This window comes from Coloeus monedula, assembly GCF_965178545.1.
Source record: "Coloeus monedula genome assembly, chromosome: 5".
Taxonomy (NCBI): domain Eukaryota; kingdom Metazoa; phylum Chordata; class Aves; order Passeriformes; family Corvidae; genus Coloeus; species Coloeus monedula.
Window position 1 is genome coordinate 17961427 of NC_138785.1, and position 12622 is coordinate 17974048.

At 43.2% G+C, this 12622-nt stretch overlaps 1 protein-coding gene across 1 annotated transcript in view; it reads right to left on the minus strand.

Annotated features, from left to right (window-relative positions):
* The window catches only part of ARHGAP24 (Rho GTPase activating protein 24), a 184565-nt gene extending 173328 nt beyond the window's left edge, over positions 1-11237 (minus strand). The window contains exon 1 of the mRNA XM_082281706.1: positions 11132-11237. The gene's annotated coding sequence lies outside the window, so the exon portion shown is untranslated. The remainder of the gene's footprint in view (positions 1-11131) is intronic.
* Positions 11238-12622: the final 1385 nt, after the last annotated feature.

Here is a 12622-nt window from a genome sequence, read left to right on the forward strand (position 1 = left end):
AAATAAACAGCCATTCTAATGTTACAAAGGAGCAGGAAGGCATTAATGAGACACGCTACTTAATAGTAAAGCATTTGTTTTTTTAATTCCAAAGGTAATTTAAACCAATTAAATGGACAATTTTACTTACATATATATGCTATGTCATATAGTATATTCAACAGTGCCAGCAAAAAATAATACTCAGGCCACTCCAAGCCATCAACAATTTCACCACGTGCTCTTTTGTCCCAGGATGGGAAATGAGTATCTTCTATCTTGGAATTCAGTAACCTTTTCATGACAACTTGGTCAATACTAACATATTTTCACACAAGCTTTCAGCTAAAACACCCATTTGTTCTGTAGAGGTGTTTCAGCACTACCACCACAAAAAATATGACAAGTCAGAGTTTAAAATCATTCTCCAAAGACCTCTGTTAAATTTTAATGGCTGGTTAAAGGGTCGTGTCCCAGTTTCCACACTACTTTACTTTTTTGTACCTTATTAGCCTCAAAAAATCTGCAAATGACAGACTAGCCAAAAACCAGGTTCTTTTTGTTCCACTTTCAATGAGTCTCAGAACAAAGTATTTGCTCATATCAGTTTCCAAGCAATCTGTCTAGGCATCCAAGTTTATCAACAAGAACCATTCAAGCCTCCTTGCTTTTAAACACACCCAAACTGAAAAGCTTGTTTAACTGCCTATTAGGCTCTGTGATTGATTCCTTGACATTTCCAATAAATCATCTTTCTGGTTTTGTGCTAAGACTCCAACCCTTTATTGCTTGCAATCTATATAGCAGATACGAAAAACCCCTGTGTTTTTAGTGTTTCTGAAAACACACACACAAAAACCTACTTTTTGCAGACCTCCAACAGCACATACAGCTTGTTTCCGAGCTCAAGTTTGCATCCTATTTTTTAAGCACAGATACTAACTTCATACTTATCTACAGAGGACCTTCCTACCACCAGCTCCACATGAAATATTTTCCAAGGTAGCATCCAAGACTGCTGTACTGCCATGCCATGACAATATTCAACATATACTGTCTGCAACTGTCACCAACCTCCCCATGCAAATCTGTTATTTGATTTTCATGTTTCTAGGAAATTCCCTAATACCCAATAAAGCTCAGTAACATGCAGAGAAGTTTTCCATGAGAGTAAGATATAGATTTAACAAGAAGCATCACGTGATTTTTTCTGAGTACAAGACTGCTTTGCAAAAAACCACATCTCACCCCAGACCTCTGATCCTCAGCTAGGGATGAAAGGACCCTATGAATCAAAATACCTGATATGAATCAGTAGGAAACATTACACTATATTCACATTAGAACTCTCTTTTCAAGATACAGGACACAGAGGAAACTTGTCACACACACAGCAGTCCAATGTGGGGCACCTCCATGAGTCATAAGAAAAATTCTAAACTTTTTCTCCCAAGGAGAAAGTGAAAAAAGAATAGCAATGCTCCTGCAGCTCCAAACCAAACCACTCATTGAATATACTGTTATCTCAACTACCATACTCTTTTTTTCCCCTGCCAAGAGCCATGTTGTATGAAAAGCCTTTGGGCACTTTATGGTATTAGAAGATAAGTATGAACTAACTTACATTCATAACTGAGTGGTATCACAGATCCAAGACACTCAGTTTTGGTTTATTTCTATACAATCCCTCCAGCCTAACATACTCAGCTTCAAGGCATAGGAGGGTATTCAGCTCCTTAACGAGGTACATCATAGTGCCACAATGGTGAGCTCAGCTACCAGAGCTAACTTTTCCTCAGAAGTCTAAGCTCATGGGACACCAGAGGCTTAACCCAGGTGTGCATCTTGAGCAGCATAACCTCCTATAAAACATCTCTTCTGAACTATGAACCCTTCCTTCCCCCTCCAAAAAGGCTGTTGGCTTGGTGCACGGCCCAGCAGCACAGACCTGCCCTTGCCACAGGAGGCACAAGCAGCTCTGATAAGTCACTTGAGAAACCATTACCCCCTCATGCCACATTTCCACATCTACCAACATATCCCAATTGCTCTGCCTGCAGTTTAGAAGGCCAGCAGTGCTATCAGACTGCAAGTGAGATCAGATCTATTCCCTGCAACTCCACAGCAACACTTCAGTGCTAACTACCTGTTCTTCACATCCTCAGAAAAGAAATCCCAAAGGCGTGTACCTCTGAAATCTCTCAGTAGCACTGCTCATACCCCCTTATTTCAGCTTTTTCCCCTACCACTGTATTAGTGTGACCTTTTTATTGTTTCATTGCCCTGGGTCCATTCAGTGTTTGGTTAACAGCACAGGTTAGAAATTATTTCCTTTCCTGGGTATTTCCACCAGGTATTGCACAACAATTTTTCCTTACTTACTGGACACCTAAATAATGTACGAAATACTTACTGCATAGTCGTACGTGGACTACCAATACCTAGTGTGTTGTTTTGGCTAATCTGCCATTTTTTCTAGTAGTCCCTATGAAAGTAAGAAATGGTAAAACTCACGTTTTAGAGCCTTCCTGTTGGTGCTGGGAGATGAACATCTCCGAAGCAGTGTCCCAGGAGTGACACCATCAAACATGATACAAACATCTGGAGTGAGTCTCAGCATTTAGGATTTTATTTCTAATGCTGGCAGAGGATCACACCTCTGCCCAACTCGCCTTCTGCACTTTCCCTTCTGCACTTTGCCAAGGGAAGGCGTCAGAGCTACATGAAACTGCATCATGCAGCAGTGCTGCACAGAGGCTTAATCTCATTACGTGATAAATAGTCTTGACACTGAATGTGCCACGTGCTGCACGCTCAACTGGCTGCTTTAGTCCTTTCCTGGTGTCAGCTAAGTGCACTGTGAGCTTTGTGAGCCCAGGCTGACAGCAAGAGGCAGGAATTCAGCACACACTAAACAGGAGAACAGCCAAATGCAAGAGACTTAAGCATGTGCATGAGGAACCACCAAGCTCCCCAGCTTACAGCATCACCATCACAGCTGTCCCTGCTCCTTCCCAGAAGTGTCCCTCTCCCCTGATGCCTCTCAGAAGGCAGCATTTGAAGGGACCAACTACCCCCATACAAAGATCCACTGACCACTGCCCAGGGCAGAGCCAACAACCCTTTCCCAGCGTGGTAAATCCTACCAGTAACAGCTGACCAAATCAGGAGCTGAATCACCATGGCAAGGGACCATAATTGTTTGTAACATCAGTGCTAAAACCTATGAAATTCTTCAAAAGCAGTGAAGCTGTTAAGAAAGAAAGAAGTGAAGTCACCACCCCTGAAAGTGCTCAGGTAGTGACTGGATGTGGCAGTTATTGCTGCTGTTTAGTCAGCACGGTGGTGTTTGGTCTAAAATTTGACTCAATGGTCTTGGAGGTCTTTTTCAACCTAAATAGCTCTATGATTCTATTAAACTAATTAATAGTTGACTCATTGCAGGACAGAATCATCACAGTGAAAATCATAAGGGTCCTACTATAAGTATGTTGATGTGGATTTTATTTTTGTCCTGGCACATCCTACGATACATGTAAAATACTCCTATGATTCAGAAGTAGACTTTTTTTTTCACAACTGTCCACATATGACAAACAGGCAGGACAGGAAAGGACCTCCCTACTCATTAAGCCCAACTTCTAAAATCCCATGGGAGCAGGCAACACAATTACTTTCAGATAGCAAAAAAAACACTATCAAAACAGATATTTTATTATTTCCCCTTACTCCCAACCCAGTAGTCCCAAGGCTTCCCAGGAACTCCTTACCCTGCTAGAATTTTTTCTTTCATCCCAGCACACTTATGGACAGGCTACAACAATTTATTCCTTATCACCCCAAAACAGTTCTGCTCTCTCCCTGATGTTTACACACCTGACGTATTTATGTGTAGAGTCTAAGGCTGCTTTCTCATTTTCACAGAACACACAAAGCCAGGTCCAACTTTCTCTGAAGAAAGAGGACTCGAGCATGGCTGGTTAAGTCTAGGCAGCAGGCATCACACACATACCAAGTTACGTGGAAAACTAAACAACTCAAAAGCACCAGGTCTCTCACACTTACAGACAGATATTTATTGCTTTTCTTAAGTTTTCATTACTCAAAACCACTACTTACAACATGTGCCTTCTTAGAGCTTCTTCCTGCTTACTTAGTTGTGACCCCTGAGAGAAAAACCCAACCTGTGGAAGCTGCTGGCATCAAGACACAGATCTCTATTTATACAAATGTGCATTTTCCTAAATATTATTTATTAAACATTTCTGGAGGATGAGGTTAACTGACTCCAGTTTGAACCCTGTATTCTCCTAGGAGAAGGGGTTTCACCATCATGCATCAAATGTTAATGTTTTACACTCCAATTAATTTACTGGCTTTCAAAGAATTTCTACTTGAGCTGTATTTAAAATAGCACCTTCAAGATTTCCCACTACCATATAACAGAATTGTAGTTGCTTTTTTTAAAACAGTGAATAAGTGTGTCTGGCATATGAACAGTTAGTCCTCAATCTTGAAATCAGTTATTGATTGACAGGGTGGGGGTGTTTCCTACAATGAAATTCCAAAATTTCCCTTTTAGCCAACGGGCAGAGCTTGTCAGAACAAACTTTCTGACCAGTACATTTCCTATTCACTTCTAAAATGAGCAAATTAGACAGTAAAGTTGGGTCCACTTGGGTTCCAGCAATGCTATTAAGATCCCAAATTACCACAATCAGATTCTGACTCTCAAAGCCTATTTGCAAAGCTCCCATTTTAGTACGCTTCCATTCAGCTCTGCAGAGCATAAGCAGGCTTTGGACTTGGCAAACAAAGTAAGAATCACAGTCATTTTGAAAGAACGTAAATCACTGTGTCCACGCTAAAAGGCATTGCATTTTCTCTCTCCTTCTCCAGGCAGGCCCTTTAACATTTCTGCCTCGGTTTGCTTACTTCTTAGGAGAAATTTAAAATAAAAAAAAAAAGCCAAGAAAGAAGAAACATCTGTGGGAACAGCTGCACAAATATTGCAACTGCCAGAGAAAAGATTTCTTTCTAGCATCCAGGATTTCTGGTTTTGTGTTTTGCAAGAATACTTAGTAGTGGATAACCACAGTGACTATCCATGCATCTGACACACAATTTTGATCTCAATCACAGATAAGAGGCAAGAGCTCAACAGGAGCCTACCATAGACATAGAGACACACAGAGAAGAATACCAGAAACCCAAACTCTTGAAGGAATTGTCTAGAGGCTCTACCATAAAAAAGCTTATTCAGGAAGTAGGCTGCTTGCTCCAACTTCTGGACAATCAGAATTCCATGGTAGCTAGTTTATAATTGTAAGCACATGTACAGCACAGCTCTTCCCTTCATCGTTATCTCACCTTTAACGACAACGCTGAGACCCCAAATTACTCAGAACACTTTCCAACACAACACTTTGAAATAAGGCAATGATGTCATTAAATAAATAAGATTTCCAGAAGCCTGTCTTCATCTCCTAGACACGTCTGTGTTCACATGCTTGTCTTTGAACTGCAGCAATCTGTTATGCTCCAACAGGAAGGATTAAAAATGAGTTTTATCATGTTCTGTGCTATATATTGATAATTGCACAGTTCTTATTTCTCAGTCCATGCCCAAGTAGGTAAGGTGAATACGATTAAAGCTCCATTACAGTAATAATCAACTAAATTGAAGTCACTAAACTAAAGTCACTGAAGTCACAGCAAAAAGATCTTGAAGATACTGCACAAGGCACAGTTCATTTAGGATTTACTGAAACTTTTTTCCCCTCCAAAATACTGAAAGAATTATCAACCAATATGGCCATGGGGGGGAAGTTGCCTCATCCAGCTGATCCACAGAGCAGGATTTGAAGAATGAGAAACAAAGTTAATTGCCTGCAGCCTCTGCATCATTTTTCTTTCTCAAGAAACTCGAGAAGGGCCTTAAGCATACTTTAAGTCACCCTTGACTGTAGCACTCTCCCATTTGCTAAACAGTCATTTAGCACGCTGGGATTGCTGCAGCACAGCAGCACTTGAGCTTCTTCTTCCACCTCCACACTGTCAGCTGCCGAGCTGGGTACATAGAGAAAGCCCTATTTGACCAAGCTCCAGCAGGCTTCAGGGGGTCTCTGCTCCACTTGAATTCACGTGATCCATTGTTATTCATTTTCTAAAGACTCATCCTATAAGACCATGCAGCCACATTCCCGAAGCACTGCCTGGAAACAAAGTGGTGATGAATCTTTTTGCTTTTTGTTTTTAAAGATCACGACTTGCTTTGCAACAGCAGGTCTTATCCTTCCTTGTATCAGCACATTCCTAGCCGAAGAAGGCAGGCCTTCATGATCTGCTGTGGTCATTCAGCTCCTTTCCATCAAGCCACAAACAGAGTATCAGATCTTTTTTCCACTTATATAATACTAAAATGAAAGAGGGTCAGAACTGAACAAATGGATGGTTACAAAGGGACGGAAAGAGTCCATCCAGCCCAGCATCCCATCTCCAACTGTGACTGAAGTAGAATCCCAGAGACAAGCAGGATAACTAAGACAACCAAGCAGTAATACTTTTGGCTAGCTACCCCTTAAAACTGGGTTTTTCTTTTACTAATCCCTACACTGCAAGTACTTACGCATCTGAATTACACCTTACTTACATCTTGTGCACACTATTACCTCCTTCCATTTGTTTTGAGCCTGCCACCATCACTCCCGGACACACCCTGGGATTCTTGTACTGAAAAGTAAGGGAAGAAGAAGTAGTCTGCTTATCCTTTTCCTGCCGCTTGTTAGTGAAGCTTTCTCAGCCATCTCATCTCCAGGCTGAAAAGTTCCTTCCTGCTGCACTGTTTCTTGCACAGAAGCTCTGCTGTCCTTGGCAATTCTTTTCACCCTTTGTAAGACCTTTTCCAGCTTCAGCTGCCAACTACTAGAACCTTTCTCCCCTGATGTCACCTCTATCCTTCACATTTTTCTTCTCACAGCACAGCATGTGGTAGCTGGGGAGGTCAAAGATACAGCTAGAGAGGCAGTGAATGGAAAATCCAGGATGTTGTCGCGAGAGCTGAGGTCGAGTCAACCGAGCAAGGATTAACTGCAAGCTACTTTCTCTGCCTACTGCAGCAGCACTCAGCCTGTACCCAGGAGGCAGTAAGATCCCTCTGGATATCACTAACTGGGAGAACCAAACATGTTTTTTCTTTGGTTAGTGTGGTCTGAGCTAAAACGTGTTGGCTATTTCCTTATTTTGAGCTATTTCCCTGTTTTACAAGGAGGCAAATTGCTGAGTTTTACTAACACTTCATGATTGTTCAATCTGATAGGCCAAGAATACCAGTTCAGTTAAAATTTAAGTGCTATTTTCTTTACTTTTTTAACAAATTGCTGTTCTGAAAGCAAAGGCAAATGTGCAGAAAGAACCATGGGAACACACCAATTACTTCTTGGAAGTAACACATGTGAAAAATGTCTTTGCAAAAAAGCTACTAATCATAATTGCCATTACACAAAACTCAATATAAGAAAAAGAAAGGTATTTCATGGCAAGAAACTATACACATTGCCAAGGAATTCAGCATGTGTTGCTGAGGTTTGTCTCATCAAGCAGTGGAGCATGAAAGCCCCTCCCAACTAACAAGTACAACAGTAAACAACAGAAGTTTGCTAAAGTTAAAAGCAAGAGCTCATGTGTTCCTTCAAGACCTCTGGCTTGATGGTGCATGAAATTTTCATTGGAAAAGCCCAATGAAACTAGAGCTGAGCCAAGCAGACAAAATTAATTCAAACATTTAACAGAAAAGTCAAAGACCATGACCGTGAACAAAAAAAAAAAGCACCACACTGCAGGTGGCTTCCAGTCTCCAAGCAACTATCTTATTTTGCAGTGTAACCAACGACTTGGAAGAAAAATGAAGAAGAAAAAAAAAAAATCATGACTGAAAAGTTGTGCAGGTGACAAATACCAAAGAAATTGTTAATTACGAAGAGGAAAGGCCACTGACAGCCAGCTGTCTGTCTGTCTGTGCACCAGTCTGTGTCTCCTTGTTCAGCAGGTGCTCAAGTTGGGAAGAACTGACAGTACCTGAGAGCATCTTCTCTGCAAACCATTTTAAAAAATGTTGAAATAGAGAAAGTGAGAAGAAAATGAAGAAATTGACAAACTGTGTTTTCCACTTTTAAAAAGGTAAAGAATAAAATAGTAACTCTAGAGAAAACAGAAATTTGGATAGAGAAGGCTATTAAACATACAAAGAGCTAATAAGAACTAGAGCTAACAAAGCTGGTAGTCAAAAACACACAGTAAAGCTGACTGATGATAATTATACCAAATGAATATATTGGAGAGCCTATCAAATGACTTTGTTGGCAAAACAGGTTATTCTTCGTGACTAAATGATCTAGCTTATAATAGAAGCTAATAAAGGACCATTATGGTTTATTTTGGATCCATAATCAATTAAAAACAAAATCAATTTACAGCTTCACTCCAGTCCTCACCATGCCCACTTTGATCACCCAAATGTAACTGGCAAAATGGTGAGGCAGAAGGGAAGAGTGACAAATGTACAAGAAGCTGAAGTACATCCATCTTTGAGATGCCTAGTATTTTCATAGATTTTTGAGTGCTTTCAATTTAAAAAAGTGCAACCTAATCAACATTTTTCTAAATAAATGCAGGCAACAACTATAAAAAACAATTCTAACTTGAAATCCTTGCTTTAGCATAGTAATAGAAACTAACACACTAAATCCTATCACTAGCACTTTCTGCAGTCTTACATGATGGAAGAGAATCTAAGCTGGAAATTTGGCCTCTATCAGCTTTTTAAGTTTCTATCTCTCCCAAGACTGGCAGGGGAGTAGCAAATTTCATTAAAAGCTGTGTGTTTCCTTATCATCCAACACTATCAGCCACTCACCTTATCTGGAGTCTTCAACATAACAGAAAGCCAAGTTCCAGACTCAGAACTCTACCAGATACTCTCCTGCCATGTTTTTCTCACTTTAGAACACCAAGAGAAGGCAACCTTTTCTTTTTTTCCCTGGCTGAAATCAAACATACATTCACCCTCAAAACAGTGTACCACACAAATGCTACCCCAATACGATGAAGTGTCACACTCTGTTCCAGGAGATTATTTAAAACTAAAAATTGTATCAAGCATTCCCTCTGCCCAATATAGAGAAAGGCAGTTAACAGCTCCAGGAATGAAACATACTTCCAAAGGCCATCAGATCACAATAAACACAAAGGAGTCTACACAGAAGACAGTTAAAGCTAGCAGATGCAAATCACTTCAAACTACCAACCATGAGTTTCAACTTTTTTTTTCTTCCACCTGGTGTGTTTAAAAAAAACCACCAAGGTACTGAATCAAGCAGCAAGAGATGCTTGTGTGCTACAGCTGCACAAGGAGCTCACAGGGGGTTTTGATTCTGGCTGCTTCTGAAGACATGACCTTATCAGGACTTCAAACTATTACCTGGGCCATTTCTTAAAGGGATCTTAATTTCTGTCTTTCTAAACTCCATCTTCAGAAAAACTAACCTAGTGATAGAGCCACTAATAGAAGTGATCTTCATGCACCAGTCTGCAAACACAGGAGAGGCACATGCCAAAGGAACAACCCACAGCCTCCCTCTCACTTGAGCCCAGCAGCAAATCACCTTACAGTGCAAAGAAGGCAAGCCTTCCACACAGAATCATGCTTTCAGTTGCATTTTCTGCATGGCTTTATATTTTTTACTTAATTACCATGTTGTTTTCTGGGTTTTTTTGTTTGATTTGGTGTTTTTGGGATGGGCACCCTATTTATTCCAAACTAAACCTAGCTAGTTTCATTAAAGACTGACAGTCAAGTAAAGAACAAGAGGAAAAAAAAGCAGCTGAGAGACAGAACAACAATCAGAGAAGAGGCAGTCTAATAACTTTAGATACCATGCACAAAGAAACAAGCTTAAGCACATTTATTTTTAACGTTAAGTCACTGTCACATACTAGAAGATGCCTTCTGCAATAACAAAACCTGCCACAACATGAAAATTTCATGGGACTGCAAACAAGGACTTGACTCTCAGTCCTTCCTTCTCTCTACCTCTGCCTGGACACATGCCTTCTGTGCCTATGAGATGCCACTTAAACGATTTTTAGCTGGGACAAGATGCTTTGCTCCTTGAGCTGCTCAGTCCCACTGCCTTAATTCTTACCTCATGGGGAATCCTTTCCCCCTGAATGTACAGAAGTTACTGTCTGTTACCTCCTAGGTACAGAACTACTGTGCAACACAAAAACTTAACAGCATCTTAATACCTGCTGATCTAAGAGTTATCATCATCCTCTCCCAGCAACCATGCTACTTGATGCAGACAAACGGAATTCAGATTAATATTAGATAAATTCTGCGTTATAAGTCACTGTGCTACACAGGAAATGTGTTTTTTTATTTCTACCTATTCAGGACACAGGTACCTACCTAAAAAAAACCCCTGCTGTTTACTTCCAGTGCAAAAATTTTTCTAACATCATCAAACATAAATTATTTAATACTCTCCACCCCGTTGGAAGAAGAAAACTCCCAAACTGACAACATACATGCATATTACTGCAAAGAAAGAGACAAATACTACTTCCAATTTCCTTCCCAGTGAAGGAAAAAGAGAAAACAATTACTCCCTTATGTCAAAAAGAAATCCACTCAGTGGCTCTAAAAATCCATGGAAGACTCCCTAACCTTTTGTGATTACAGTCAAAGTCCTCATTGCAAAATCTGTCCCAGTGAGGACCTTACTTCTCAAAGCCTGCTACAGATACTTACATAGAAGGAGGGAAATTTTAAGACAACCATCACAAACCCAAGACCGCAGAAAGCACAAAGAGCTTTGACTTATATTCAAGTCAACAAGTAGTCAGATGACACACACTCAGCCTGTAGCCCTGAAACCAACAAAAACAGATCCTGTTAGGAAGTATTTAGCATTAGCGCAGAAGAACACTGAAAGATGCCTACACACACACAACACAGAGCACACAAGAACAGCTGTCTCACACACACAGCTGCTGCCACCGCTCCCCGGCCGGCAGTAGCCACTCGCCCTGCACGGCCCCCGGGGTTCGGTCCCCGGGCAGCGGCGGCAGCGGCGGCAGCGGCGCTACTCACCGGGGCTGCTCACCGGGGCTGCTCACCGGGCACTGCTCCGCACCGGGCACTGCTCCGCACCGGGCACTGCCCCGCACCGGGCACTGCTCCGCACCGGGCACTGCTCACCGGGCACTGCTCACCGGGCACTGCCCCGCACCGGCCTCCGGCCGCCCTCACGCAGGGCCGCCCTGCTCCCCCATACACGCGGCGGCGGCTCGGGGCACGCTCGGCGGCACCGGCAGCTGATTGCAGCCCGGCTGCGCTCAGAAGTTTCTTCTCCTGCCCCCTCCCTCAGCCGCTCAGGCGACCTGTGCGCAGGCGGGGCTGCCACCATCCCACGGGGGCTGTCGCCGTGCCCCGGGAGCCGCGCCGGGGGCAGCCCGCGGCGGCGGGCGGGGCGGCGGCGTGTGAGGGTGATGGATAATGTGCGATGTGTTGTGTGCGCCAGCCGAGGGGCTGGGGCGGTCTCGCAGGGCCAGCCCCCGGGTTTCGGGTTTCACGGGCAGCTGGCAGCCCCCGGGCGCGCCGCCGGCTCCGCTGCTGGAGGAACGCGCCTGCCTTCCCAGACGCTTTGGGAATGCCAGCGCCGGGACACCCGCCGGGAGCCGTCCCGGGCTCCCTGCTGTCCCTAACCCTGCCACGCTCCAAGGGGACACACAGACAGCCCGAGATGCTACGCAGAGTTTTGCCGCCCCCTCTCCTTTCTCCTTTGTGCCTGTGATGCAGCTTTAGTCCACCGAATACACTCCGAAGCAGCCCCGACTCATCCACTTCCAACAGCACCTCTGCAACTTAGCACGGCTTAGCTCTCTTTAAGAAGGACTCGGGATTTTACCCATCCGTGGGCCCGCACAACGAGGGTCCAAAGGCCCAGTTGTGATTCAAGTGCACAGCAGAAATCAGGGATTTAGGATGGAAACGGCAGCCGTGATTGCGTTTCGGGAGCTGCTGTCCGCTCCCTGGAGGGCAGGAGTGGTGCCTGCTCCCGGCTGACTCAGGAAGCATGAGACTGCACTCTGCTTTTCCCCGTACTCAGAAAGGGCAGTGAATGACGTGGAGCTCTCCGTCCTCCCTTCCAGCAGACCACGGTATTGGTTTTCGGTGGAAACAGCCTCTCTCGGAAAATCCTAGATGCTGTGTCTCTTCTTTCAGATCCCCATCACGAGACAAAAAGCAGTTTCTAATACGATACCGCAATGAGATCATAAGAAAAAAATTACTAATAATGATAGTTAAAGATGACACAACATCGCATTTTGAAGCCCAAGCGGGTTCAGCCTACTGTACACACTGACAACAAAATCCTGCACATTTTCAGCTACACATACCAGGCACGTGGTGTTCCTCTAATGACTGGAGCTGGAAGATCTGTAGAAGCTAGAAGAATGTTTTGCATGAGAATCTCAGCATTTGATGAGTGCAGCTTGGACAGATCTAGACACACTCCCACCGACTTCCCTCCCATGACCCATTGCTCACAATTCTGTGTTTGCTAGTTCCAGCTCCACC